The sequence below is a fragment of the Calypte anna genome, chromosome 6 (assembly GCF_003957555.1).
Source record: "Calypte anna isolate BGI_N300 chromosome 6, bCalAnn1_v1.p, whole genome shotgun sequence".
NCBI classification, from domain to species: Eukaryota; Metazoa; Chordata; class Aves; order Apodiformes; family Trochilidae; genus Calypte; species Calypte anna.
The window spans coordinates 33,313,688-33,327,328 of record NC_044252.1 but is presented as its reverse complement, the minus strand read 5'-3'; the positions used below and the strand labels follow the sequence as shown (position 1 = coordinate 33,327,328).

The following is a 13,641-nucleotide window of genomic DNA, read 5'->3' as shown; positions in this document are numbered from 1 at the left end:
CTTTCCACAGTCAATGCTAAGTTCAGCACAGCATCCTTTGCATTTGCTTAAGTTCCTAGGTCACTTTAATTTAAAAAAACAAATTAAAAAATTTGCTGGAGCACTGGCACGACTCCAAGCTTAAAATACTATTTTTTCTATGCAAATCTTTGACACTAGCAACAAGACAGACAGGGATTTTTCTGCCTGGCCTAAGTTCTTTTGAGTCCTCTAACACAACTATTGGATGCTGTAGGAACAGAGTGAGATTCCCAACAGTTTACAACCAATTTTAATTAAAAAAAAAAATTAAAACAGCTACTGCTTTGGTTTGATTATTTAAGAAACATTGGAGTATGGAAGTGTGTTACTATGTTTGGTTCATCCTACATTGACATGAACATTTAAACTACTGAAGAAACATATGGGGGAGAAAAGAAATTCTTCAATAAATCCCAAGTAAGACCCTGTTGTTTAATTACTCATTCTGCAGTAAGAAATTGGGTCAGAAAGGCCTTATCAGCAAAGCCCATACACAAGTTTTGCCTTCCCAGAGCAGCACAGGAGCTGTCAAATTCTTTGTTTAGATTACTGGAACACTTTTTAAAATTGATGGTGGCCACTACATTCATACTACTACTAGAAACTCTACTACTTTTCAACACACCTCTCATTAAACCAAGAGAGGAGATATTTAATGAGGGATAGCTCATTAAACCAAGAGAGGAGATGAGTATAGGGCTGAAGGTTTGGGGTGCCTGACTCTTCTTTAGTCCTCTGCAATTTCTCTACATTTTTAAGGGCAATTTTAGTTTGCTCTCTGGATTTTGGAAACTAAAGAGTTCATTTTTGGACACTGTGGCCAAAAAGCTTTGGTTTAGACTCAGAGCATCAATGGGAATGGCATGTTCACTTTACTTCTGACTACTTGCACCTTTTGCTTTCTTTATTCTCCTCCAATAATTTTGTACAACTTTCCTTTTCCACTTGTTTCCTACATTTTATTTTCACTTGGTTTTTTTCTGTTAAGTATTATGCAGTAGCACCAGGCTGCTATCTGGCCTTCTAACTTTAAGGCAACATGAAAAAGGACATAAAAGCCTCTATTTTTATGCTATATTCAAATTTTAAATAGTTCAATATTTCAGTCAAGAAAAGCCTCGATAAAGGGTTTGGGAGCTTATATTACCTTATAACATTTAATGGCTCTTCACTTTGACAGAAAAGCTGCATCAAATCCACCTTCTAATGAAATCAATGATGTATAAATAATATATTATTCCCCCAAAGAGGAAATAAGAAGCAGATGAAAGGAAGACTTCCCATTATTTGTTACATTTGCCTCTTTTTTGTCCGTGAGTTGAACCCTGAGATAAAACTCCTGCTCATCCCAGATTTCATTGGGTGCTTAAATCTCAAACCATTTGAAGGCACTCAAAAATACCATCAGATTTTTGATTTTTTTAATTTTTAAACAGGGCAGTAACTCTCTGCCATAAAGCAGCTGGGAGACACATCCCTGGGATCTGAAAATGTAATAAACAAACCACAAGATTTTAAAAGTTAGCATGATATTCCTTTAAAAACCTTACCCCACTTACAGCTTCTCAAGACATCTCAGTAAGAACAGAATTTCACGTTTGCTCTTACTGAGCAAATCAAACCCAGTGATTTATTATTCAGATGGGCACAAAGGATTTCTGGAATGCAAAAAGAAGGGCTATAAAAGCACAAATCATCAGTAATGACGACAAGCTAAACTGCCTTTCAAATATGAACAAAATGCAGCCATTTAGGGTATCATACATCACGGTCTCCCAGACCCTCATTTATTTCCTAACTGTACAGGCTGCATGATAATGTAACCAGAGCACAACTCTGCATCTCTTGAGAACATCTTTGTTAGTGAAGTGATTCCACACCTTGTACACACCATGAGAGACTTCCTCATAATCCCTGTATCCTTACAAGAACAAACATTTCCAATTCTCATTCAAGTTCCCTTCCCCAAAACATTTTTATGCTCAAACTTCATCCTCCTGAACCATAAACAATAAAAGCAGGGAAAAAAAAATCTCCTAACCCAATAAAATTAGGGCTTCTTGGGCTTATTTCTTACTCTGAATGGTAAACTACATCCAAAGCCATTTCATTTCCTAATGAGACAGCATTCAGCTGCAACTCCAAAATCTCAGCTTTAGCTGCTAAGACCTGTTATATTCTCCTTCCAGTGATCTGTACAATTGGAAATCAAGAGAAAGGTCTAAATCCTGTTCATGCTTGTACCAACAAAGTAGAGAAGTATCATTGCTAATGAGGTTACTCAGCATTTTCCATCTCAGAGCAGAAAAATCCATAAATAGCAGTTCACTTAATCAGCTATTTAAAATTGTAGCTGCACGCAGGTATTATGGGTATTATAACATAATCTTAAATCCACTTTATCTTCAAAATGTTCCTCCAAGTTAACAGATGTGCAATTACTTGCACTTTGCAGATAAAGAACAGACAGAAGCATAATCTCAAATGAATTGTCCAAGCTCACGGAAAAAACTTATTATGAAGCAAGACACTAAATTAAATCTCTCAAATTTCTGCCTAACATGACTTGGAGAGACCTTATTTCTTTGTCATCACAGCCAAGCAGATTACATCCTTCCCCAGAGCAAGGAGCACCTCTAAGGATGTGGCTGCACGAGGACCTGTTTGAAATTCAAGGGGAGTTTGCTCACACCTCAGCTGGAAGAAAGGAACAGATTTAACATCTTTCCATTTTTCTTCCTATGGCATGGGCAAGTAAATAAAGAAGCAACACTTCTAACAGGGAGAGCTGGGCAGCTATCATGTAAAGGCATGAAAATAATGACTTCTTTAATGTGACTGAAGATTCAGCAAGTAAACCACTCTTCTTCCACTTAAAAAGGAGGCAGTAAGGTTCTGCAAAAAAAAAAAAAAAATAATAAAGCTGGTCCTAAACAATCCCAGAGTTGTTCTGGTTGGGAAAGACCTTTAAGCCCATCCAGTCCAACCATTAACCCAACTCAGCTGAGCCTGATGCTAAAACATGTCCCTCAGCATCACATCCACCTTTTAAACACCTTCAGGGGGGGTGGTTCAGCCACCCCCCTGGGCAGCCTGTGCCAGTGTTTGGTAACTCCTTCAGTGAAGAAATTTCTTCTAATATCAAACTTTAGATGCCTACTCCTCTGCCTCCTAATATCCAGCCTAATTACACATATCCTAGTAACCTAGCTCATGGACTTGGTGTCAGCACTTAAACTACCCCTCCTAGGAAAAATTATTTAATGTATTAATTAATGTATTATTTAATGTATTAAATAAAAATTATTTACTGTATCTCCAACATGTATCTTATTTAAATTACTTAATGTATCTCCAACATCAGGCCCAGCAGGAAAGGTCCCAAGTGGTAAGTAACATCCTCCTGAGACCAAACGCATGCCCCCAGCTTGCTGCCAAGGGACCCTTGGGCTGGGGTTTGCTCAGCTGGGGCCAGCCCCGCATCTCCCCAGGGGCACCAGAGCTTTCCTTGGCTCAGGACCCAGCCCTGAACATGCACTTCAGCATCCAGCCCAGGTTTAACACCAGGGTAAGTTTAAAGAGCAGCTTTCACACCAATTTTGAAAATGGCTTTGGAGTGTGTTATCGTTTTCCCCATGCTGGAGTTAGCTGGGACACCTGGCAGATAACCTGAGCTCATGCTTTTTCCCTGAGCTGGATTGGAGCTTGCTTCCTCCAGGACTGACAAGAACTTCATTAACTGTTCCAGAAAATTACATTTTAACTTTACCCTGTAGGACCTGCACGTCCTGGTGGAGCATAATCACAGAAAACACCTGCCTGACACACACATCTCCCCCAGGAACCATCAGTCCTCTGCCCAAAGCCCTGGCAGCATGAAGAGGACATGTCCCAACACTGCCAGCCAGGAGGGCAGGACCTGACATCCCCACACCAGCACAGAAGGAGCATTCCAGATGTGCCTGGTCTCCCAGTGCTCTCCAAGATGCTGAATATAAGGAAAAAAAAATAAAATAAAGCAAGACCTGAAGTCTGCAAGCCAGGCTGTGCAAGAAGATGAACATTTATACACACATTATACAAATTATACACAAATTTAGAGTGGAATTAGCTATGTGGAAGAAGGATTCCATACTGGACCAGTTCTCTTATCTCAAACTGGAAGTTTAGTGTCACTAAAAAAGTCTCCCTGCTCTCAAATCCAATCTGATGATTTTTTCATAAATCCCAGGCAGGATTTCCATCCACACACCTGCACATCTTCTGGGAACAAAGCCCACAGCCCTGAGAAAGGCTCATTCCTCACACCTGAAGAAAAAGGCAGCTGGGGAAGGTAGGACACTCCATTAGAGAGAAATGCATTTGCAGTCTAAAAAAAAAAAATTTAGTAAATTGTCTCATTTCTCTTTACATTTTTCCAGATTGATGTCAGACCACAAACCACATTTTGGCACTGTGTTTCATTACGGACCAGTTGCACTCAATGTTGTTGTGTTTTGTTTTTTTTTTAAAGGCTGAAGAAGGGGCAAATGGAACCACAAAGCATTTCCATTTTCCTAGTTTATTTACTTCTCTATGCTTTTACAGTACCATGAAGCATGATCATCAGAAAATGTGTTATTTTTCACAAAACCTGATTTAAATATCCTTACATACCCTCATAGCATCAGCAGTTACACCTGTGCAGGACTAGCAAGGATCTGATCCACAACTGAAAAGTCGTTTCTAATTCTCTAAAAATCCACAGAAAAAGTTTCCTAGCTTTATAACGGAGGCATATGCCTAACACCATGCAGGAATACTCAGTCCTGAGACAACAGACCTTAAATATAATTATAGAGAAGGGAAGAATATTGTTTAACTACTTCTTCCATCAAAGGGCTTTTCCTTTCAAGTCACTGAGGTTACTGAGCAGCTGTATTTGCTTCTAGCAATCATGTTCTGCAAGTCCTGGGATGTGCAGCTCACAGCTTGTGACAAACAACAGCATCTACTATCACAGATGTATTTGCTTCTGTTGCAGAAACAACCGTATTTAAAACTTAGTCACCATATCATGTCATTTACCCATGTCTGCACACAGGCTGCAGCCAAGGACAGATTTATTCTGCTATAGGGAAAACCACAGAGGCCCTGGAACCCAGCAAGTCAGTGCAGCTGGAAAGCATGGGAAAGAAAAAAAAGTGTGGTGCTCGTTGTTGCATGAAAAAGTTCCTAGTGAAGTTCTTCCCACCTGTTTCTGTACAATAAATTGTTAAGTAAGAAACCCAGAGAGATCCTAACCTGCAATGGAAGCTCCTTGCAGTCTGGCTGCAGGGAGTGCACAGCTCCCATCCCCAAGCACAGCACACGCCCAGATGGCCAAAAGTGATGCCCCTGGACACCTTTTTTTCAGGGATCAGCAGTAAATTTGCAAAGAAGGGAAGAGAAGAGAGCAAGCAGAGTACCTGGACAGGTAGGAGACAGGGAGAGCAACTCAGCTGCCCTCTGCTGACTGTCTGCTTGCTGAACACTCACTCCTCTGATCCCCTCCTGTACAGCTCAACTGGAATTGAAAGCAGGGGAGGATTTCTGTGAAAGCATCTCCACACTTCCACACTGATGCTTAGGTGACAGTCAGGTCCATAAGGGTTTCTTTACCCCCTCTTGGGCTCTATCAGCAGAGCCTGGTGCAAAGAGAGTGAAGCTGGCACCAGCAAGGTGCCCCAGCCACCGCAGCAGCAGCAGCATTCATTGGTGCAATGGGCTGCTCCAGTTAATTAACTCTAAAAAGATGTCCAGGACTTGAGCCAGTATTTCTGCTGCATCCTGCTACGGAGATGTCCTCACTTGTGGGTGGCTCTCCCTGCTGTGGGGTGGCCTGGGGCACACCTTTTGTGGTTGGGCTGATCCAGGGATCTGCCACTGGAAACCAGGGGGCCCTGCAGTAAAGCCAAAGATGGATAATGCTCATCAACACTCCTGACAGCAAAGAGGGTGACACTACAGGCAAACTACGTGCCAGCACCTGGTGACAAAAGACCTATGAAAAAACCATATTACTGAAAGCCTCCAAAGGGGACTGACCCACTGCTTCTCAACTCAGATGGATTCTCGTGCCTCCCAACTTCTGCCAGCCTGGGCTGATTAAATACACATGACCTATTTAATGTTGAACTTTTCTTTTTTAATGAAAAAACGGCTCTGAAAACCCTTTTTTTTTTTTTTTTTTTTTCTTAAAGACGGTAAAGCGGTTTGAGAGAGAAGGTGAAAAGCCAGGTTTTAAGTTTTAAGAACAACCATTGTGCTGCTCAATTCTTGCTGCTTTGCCAACCCGCTTCACTTTTAAATTCCCCCCATTTTATTCGGGGTTTAAAAGCAAACGCGAGCATCTATTAATTCGGTTGCTTAAATATTTTCCCTCGCATAAAACGCAGCCGTGTAGCTTTAAACAACCCCTCCGTGAAATCCCAAACGGATCAGCATCACCCACTCCGCATCTGCTCCGGCGTTCAAGGAGCGCAAGAGGAGAAAACCAGGGTGCAACGCAGAGATTGCTTTCAGACCCATCTATTATTCACGGGGAGAGGAAAAAATCGGAATAACCGCAGATTTTTGGTAGCATCGCCAGTCCCCCATTCCCCCCCCCTTTTTTTCACGCCTCCATCCCACTCCCCCCCTCCATCCCCAGCCCGTTCCCCTCCCGTCCCTCCTCCCTCCTCCAGCCCGGCCCCCGGCTCCTCCCCGCCGCCCCAGCCCGGCCGGGGGGAAACCCGCCGGTCCCGCTCAACAAGTTCCCCCCGTTCTTGCTTTTTTCCCGACCCGGCTGCCCAGAGAATTCCCTCCTCCTCCTCCTCCTTCCCACCACCAACCACTTCCAGCCCCCGCCCCCCGAGCCCGGCGCCGCAGCCGATGAGGGCAGCGGGGGAGCCAGGGCTGGCGGCTGCCTCTAGCGAGCGCTCGGGCGGCCGCAGCTGAGCGCCCGGCCCCGGGAGAACCGGCGGCGTGGCGGGGCTGAACGGTACCGGCCCCGGCCCCTGCTGCTCCGCCGGGCAGCGAGGCTCCGGGCTCCGGTTCTTGCTGTTGCTGTTGTTGTTTCGACGCCTCGGCTTCTGCTCGCAGCAGATGAGCGACCACCGCGGAGCTTCTCGCCATCTCGCCCCGTTGGAGGGAGGGAGGGAGATGCAGCGCACAGGGAGCGCCCAGACCGCCACTTCTGTCTAAGGGAAGCATTAAGGTAAGCTCCCGGCGCTGCCACAGCCAGGCGGAACGCTGCCCTCGGCTTTCCCCCCCCCCTCCATCCCTCCTTGGGCGAGGAGTCCTAAAAATACCCAGTTCCTTGGGTTTTCCCGAGGAAAACTTCCTAGGGATGGGCATAAAGCATCGCGCCAGCCGAAGCGTTATGCAATAGTGGATCTGCCAGCCTGGGAACGGCGATTGCGGCCACAGTAACTTTCATGACAGATCAGGAGAGATTATTCCACACTATCACACCCAAAGCCTTACTATACTTCCCCCTCGAAAAACAACCGGCGTTCCCTCTAGGGCTGGGGAGAGGTGTAGCTGGAGGATGTATTTGGGAAGCTGCACGAAGTGCTTTTAGTTTTTGTTTTCACCCGATTGATAGCGAGGAACCTACGGGCTGCTCATTATTAACTTGGGAAGCGCTTGGGAAGTCCTCGGGCAGCCCTGATGAAGTGGCCATGGGAGGGCATTGGACGTGTTCAGCTGGTAACTCGCAGTATAGCACCCGTCATTAAAAACCAACCCCAAAATCCTCATCAGGGGCTGAAGCTGCTGCTATTCTGTCCACTGTGATGATAGAGAACCAGTGGTTCTCCCGATATAATACACCACTGCACCCCCCCAACACCCCGAGTGTCCCCCCCTCCATCACCATCATCAAACATTTAAAATGGGAGATGCCTTCAAAACGCAAATGGGACAAAAGGCAGCACGGATCCAGCACCAAAGTCACAGTCCTGCACCTTGCATCTGGGGAGGCATCCAAAGCTTCCCACTTGGCATTTCCATCTGGCCTTCCTACTGCTAGGAAAGGAAAAAAAAAAAAATCCTCTCCAAATCCTCTCCTGTGACCTCCACGTCTCTACTTAATGCCATATTTACAGAGTTACAGCAGTGAGGGGGATGCAGGACTGCAGCTGGCTCAGATCTGTTGGGGGAGGTGGGGGAGCAGCCTGCTCTAGCAAAATAGGGACATCTTGCAATGGTGAAAGCAGAGAATATGTTCCCTGCTTATGTCACCATCTCCCCTGGGCTCTGTCCCAAGGGAGCTGAGCCCCCCTCTCTGCCACGAGTCAGAATAGGTAATGGAGCAGTTTTCATTTGACCTTGTCTGTCTCAGCAGCTAAAATCCCTCACAAACATAAGGGAGGAGAATTTAACTCATTAGGCTCTATAATCAGGAAGTTTGGGAAGACCTGTTTTGCCAGGGAATCATCATTTTCCTGCTGAATGCTGGAAGAAGGCGCTAACAAAAGCCAAACCAGTAACAGGTCACGTCTGAGATAAACTGGGAATTTATTCCCTCTGCTCAAGTGTTTCATTGTGATTACCCTTCATATTTACAGAGCTGTCAGGAGTGCTGCATGTATCAAGGTTAAAATCTAGCTGCTAGATGAAAAACTACTGGTTAATAAATAGATTAATATCACATGACATGTCCTAGCCATATACTCAGAGTAATTTAATGTAAAATTACAAGCAAAGCTATCCATAGTAAAAATATGACAAGTAACATATTCCCTTAATTCTGGTGTGAAGCCTACTGGTGTTCCACCACTCTGCTCATGCCTGCCTTTCCCTACTACCATAATACAGTTCTCTTCAAGTGCAAAGAACAGTTCCAAGTTGGAAGCTGGATTTTTATTTTTTTTTTCCTGGCATAATAAATGCCATACGAGCAGCTCAGAGGAGAAATCTCTCAGTGCTCAGATATTACTAATTTATCATCTGGAGGTTTATATTCTATAGAGTGATGGCATCCAGTCACTGGTTTCAATAGAAATCCATAATGTATATTACCAATCCAAATACTCATACTGAACAGTTGTAAAATAAAATTACTGCCCCAGAGTTTAAGGTGCTGTTGCAGTTAAAGCACACAGAATGAGCTCACCAGAGAAGGCTGGTACTAAATAAGCTTTTTTTTTTTTTTTTTTTTTTTGTAAGGACGTCATGATGCCCTTGATGCAAACTGTGTTCTTTAGGACTCCATCATTATTAACAATGTATATTTTTAACTCTAATCTAATCTTGAGTAGAATCAGTGCCTTTCTCCTGAACTGACACACACAAAAAAAAAAACAGCTGGGCAAGAGCCTCACAAAAGGAAAGTATTAGTTACTTATCAAGAGGGATACTCAGCACTTAACATTCAGTGCACCCTCCTTACTAATAAAGCTCACAAACAAGGAGCTCATAAGCTCACCGCTGCATTTTTTTTCCTCCCCATTAACTATTTCACTGAGAGAAGCCTTTTTGCAAGAGGGATGCAGAGCATACAGAATTATTCTGAAGGGGAAAAAAAAAAAAAAAACCCAAACCAAACCCCCCAGTAGCTAAGTTTAATGGAGATACAAGATGAAGAAGGAAAATCTGGCTCAAGGAGCCCAGGAGGCTGCACAAGGGCAGAACCCCAGCGCAAGCATCGTCCTCCTGCCGTGCACTACCAGGGGCTGAACACTGTTGGTCACCACAGCTCTCTGGTAGGTTCCTTGGGAATCCAAACTCCACAACAGATTGCACAACTGACAGCAAGGCATTTACACTCCTGTGTAATTTAGCCTCTTCCAGACAATTTCAAAGCAAAGCTAACCACACCAGTCCTTTGCAGTGACCGATGTGGGAGTGAAAGCCAAATATCTCCAAGGCAGCTCCTTATCCAACCAGAGCATCTTGGGCAGGGAGAACTGAGGATGTACAGTCACATAATTCATCCTTAAGGAAATTACAGTAAATCTAGAATATTTGGGAGCATTAAAAATTCACATGCTTGTCTAAACTAGTTATTAAAAAGGTCTTATATTCTGCTTCACGACAGCCATTAGTTAAAGAGCTGCTGAAAAACTGTACAAGAGAGTAGAAAACATGTAAGCAACAAATCAATGTTATGCCACAGTATTCCCTTATATTTTTTATTAATTTGAAAATTAAATAGGCTTTAAGGAAACAAGACCACCAGCATGTTGTAAAAAAAAATCAGTGTCTTTTCAGCTGTAAATTCAGTGGGAGTTCCATAGTTACCCTCCTGAAAATCAGTGCTTGGCTATGAACAGCCAGGTGTGACTCACTACGTGCTGCCATTCAATTTTAAATTATTATTGACCCCAGTGAATGTGATCAGAGCATTCTCTTACTTCAGTGCCACATCCCCACCCCGAAGTCTATTTTCTAGGTTCAGGCAGAAAAAAAGCCTCTCTGCTGGTCCCTTAATACCCTCAAAAATAGTTCAGCTTGTTTGTCCAGTGGCACAGCAGTGTCAGGGTGACCAGTGCCTTCAGTCAGATGGGTGAGCACATGTCCCAAAGCAAAGATAATCACTTGCAAAACTAGCAGGTCAGTGACAAAGAGCAACTCTTAGTGTCCTCCTCTTTGCTTTATTCTTTCTCCTTTTCACTAATATAAAGACACTAGGCCTGATTTTACCCCAGCAATACTTTTACCAGCCAGATCCCCCTGATTTCAATGCAGAGGAGCGTAGAAGAGTAAGAGCTCTTTTCCCTGTCTGAATTAAACAGAAAGGGATTTAAAAGCCCTGGGACTGAAAGCCTTGGAGTCCCATGATTTTTGGGTGCAGATCTGATCTTTATTCATTCCAAGAGGAGATTTTTGCATTTGCTGGGAACTGCTGGAGCTCTCCCCTGCAACACATCAGACTGCCCAGTCCCTGCGCATCACTGATCATTTGGCCTCAGCTCAGACCGTATCAAAAAAGTCAATGCTAAACCTCTCCCAGAAGCTCTGTAGTTATGGCCAAACAAATCTGAGGCTGCAGCAACTGAAAAAGGCAGCCTGGAGTGGTCATTTCCTTGCCCACAACGTGCTCACGTCCACATACAAATTCAGATGCATGGCTAAGAATGCCTACGTTGGAATTTCTAGTACTTGAAATGAGACCTTAGTGTTGATTTCAATGCAAGAGACTGCAACTAGTAAAAGAATAATATTTGGACACTAAGAAGCAAAACAAACCAAAGTATTCACCCACTCATGTTCAGAACAGCAGCAGAGGGTTAACACACAGGCAGAACATTGCACTGCTGGACTAGAAGAGTTTTAGTTCCATCAGCGCTGGCTTCTGCTGCAAGAGCACACCACCACCTTGTCTTCTGAAATCCTCCTCTAACACCAGAGTTTCATTAAACAGGCAAAAAATGCAGTTATACAGTGGACCAAAGAACACCTGTGCACGAGGCTTTTGCATCTGACTGAACAAGATCTGCACAAAGAGCACACAGCCTGGCACACTGACCAGAAAGGAGCACTCTGGAAACCCTCTGCAAACTTTTCCTCTGTAGGTGCTGTCTGCTCCTTTTCCAGCATCAGGATGTGTGCTGGAGAATACTTTCTCCTGTATGGATTTCTACTTGGCCCTCCTGCTCCTTCGGATACAAAGCTGAAGCCTTCTGCCCGTCTACAGATAGACTATTAACTTCTTTAGTTTTAGCAGACTACACCATTTTTCCTCTAGCTGTATTTACTTTTACTTCCATTTTACCTGGTACAAGAATTCCTTATCATTTGGACTGAAATTATACTGGCAAAACCCCAACCTTAACTCCTGCCTATGACGACATCCACGGGGAAGAGAAGCAAGTAGGTTTGTGTTATTTTTGCCTGTCCATGATTGCTATAGCACACTTGTGAATAAAGCCCACATAGGTACAAAATTAAACCATTTGAAAAACAAAAGCAAAGGCAGATCATTCCCTATGTTCTGCATAAAGAGGAAGTATCAAAAGCTTACGAAGAAGGATTTACTTCATTTGAGCCCCCCTGGTTGTTTTATATTCACCCTTGCTCACCTCTTCATTTTCTTTTAACCTCCAGGAAAAAGGCAGACACCTAGAGAGGAATACAGCCCTATAAAACAAGTCATGACCACAGCACTTAAAGCTCTAAAACCTTTGCTATACCACTAAAAATGTCCAGCACGATTTCCAATTAATTAAAACCTGTCACTTTGTATTTAAGCCCCACTTTGACCAGAATTACAAGACCTTTATACAACCTTAACACTTCCATCCCACAAGACCTAAGCCACAGGTCTTGTTAAATTTCACTAGAGACACACAAAGCAAAACACAGGTATGACAGCTCAGCACTGTGACCACAGGCTGGGTGCCTAAAACTAGCTTTAAATGCTATAGTTTGAGTGTTAGTAATCCTCCAGCATAACCTGGAAAATTCCAGCTGCCAATGCTCCTGCCAGAGTCGTGATGTGTTGCTTGGAACAAGGCAGTGAGGTCAAAGCTGATGCAAGTTACACAGCCTAACCGTGGTGTAAATGACTTCTAAAAACTGAACCAGAGGCTCTATGATGCTCAACACAGAACCACTTAGGCAGGGGTGTAAATTCAGGACTGTATGGTAAAATCAGTAATATGAAAAGTAGGTTTGGTCTGGTGAGTTATTTCTTGCTCTCCTTGGGAGAAGGAAGAAGAGGCAGTTAAGTGAAATAACTCATGTTTGTGTATTTCTATATGAGGAGGGAAAAAACCTAGAGCAAGCTCAGTCTCTCCTTCAAATTATTAGTAACTGGTTGTTCATGCACATTTTGTTATTATATTCATTACTCTTTTCTGCAAATACAATCAGTTGAGGAGATATCCCCAAGTAAAGACATTCACCTTGTGGATCAGCTTAATGCATTTTTGTGCGTCAAGGCCATTGGCAAATAAAAACCACAGCAATCTCTCTAAGGAGCTGACAAAAAGACAGATAAAACATCCCAGTGCCGAAGACAGTAATTCGGCAGAAATTATCCTTGAACTGCCTGGTCACACAGATAACACTGATCCACCCTGTAGACTGAGCCTCAGTTGCTGAATTCAAGATGAATGTGATGATTTTAGGTAGTCTAAGCTGAGCACGTTGGTGAGAATAATGTGTTCTGTTCTTGCATTCACACTTTGTGATGGGATAAAAACACAGAGCGCCCGCAATAAGCGTGGTGCAAATTATCTGTCTGGTCCTGAGCTCTGATGGCAGGAGTGTTAGCAGCCAGTTCTGAGCAATAACAGGGGAGTTCTCAGCCCCCATCCTGCAGCTTCAGACAGCAGAGTGTGGAACTCCAAGAGACAAAAGGGACATACAAATATTCTTAAAAGGATTACTGATCATTACTTAGATACACTTCGTATCACAAATGACCCATCCTAAAACGCCATCACCGGAATGCCCCAGATCCACAAAACCTGGAGGCCACTTATTCAACATCTCCACACCCTCACTGCTTCCCTCTTCATTCTCCACACAGTTCTGCCCACATTGAACCAAAAGCCTTTTCCCTGGGACCTGGAATGAGCCAGTTGCACCAGTGCAGCCCCTCAGCTCCAGCCCTTCTCCCAGCTAAGAACCTGAGACAGGTTTGGAGCACTGGCATCCAAACTGAAGACA

General features: G+C 43.8%; 2 protein-coding genes across 3 annotated transcripts in view; one reads left to right on the top strand and one right to left on the bottom strand.

Annotated features, from left to right (window-relative positions):
• DOCK1 (dedicator of cytokinesis 1) overlaps nucleotides 1-13,641 on the bottom strand; it is a 267,373-nt gene that overhangs the window by 131,660 nt on the left and 122,072 nt on the right. The gene's annotated exons all lie outside the window — the stretch shown is intronic.
• Nucleotides 6,991-13,641, top strand: part of INSYN2A (inhibitory synaptic factor 2A) — a 38,973-nt gene continuing 32,322 nt past the window's right edge. The window contains exon 1 of the mRNA XM_030453112.1: nucleotides 6,991-7,237. The gene's annotated coding sequence lies outside the window, so the exon portion shown is untranslated. The remainder of the gene's footprint in view (nucleotides 7,238-13,641) is intronic.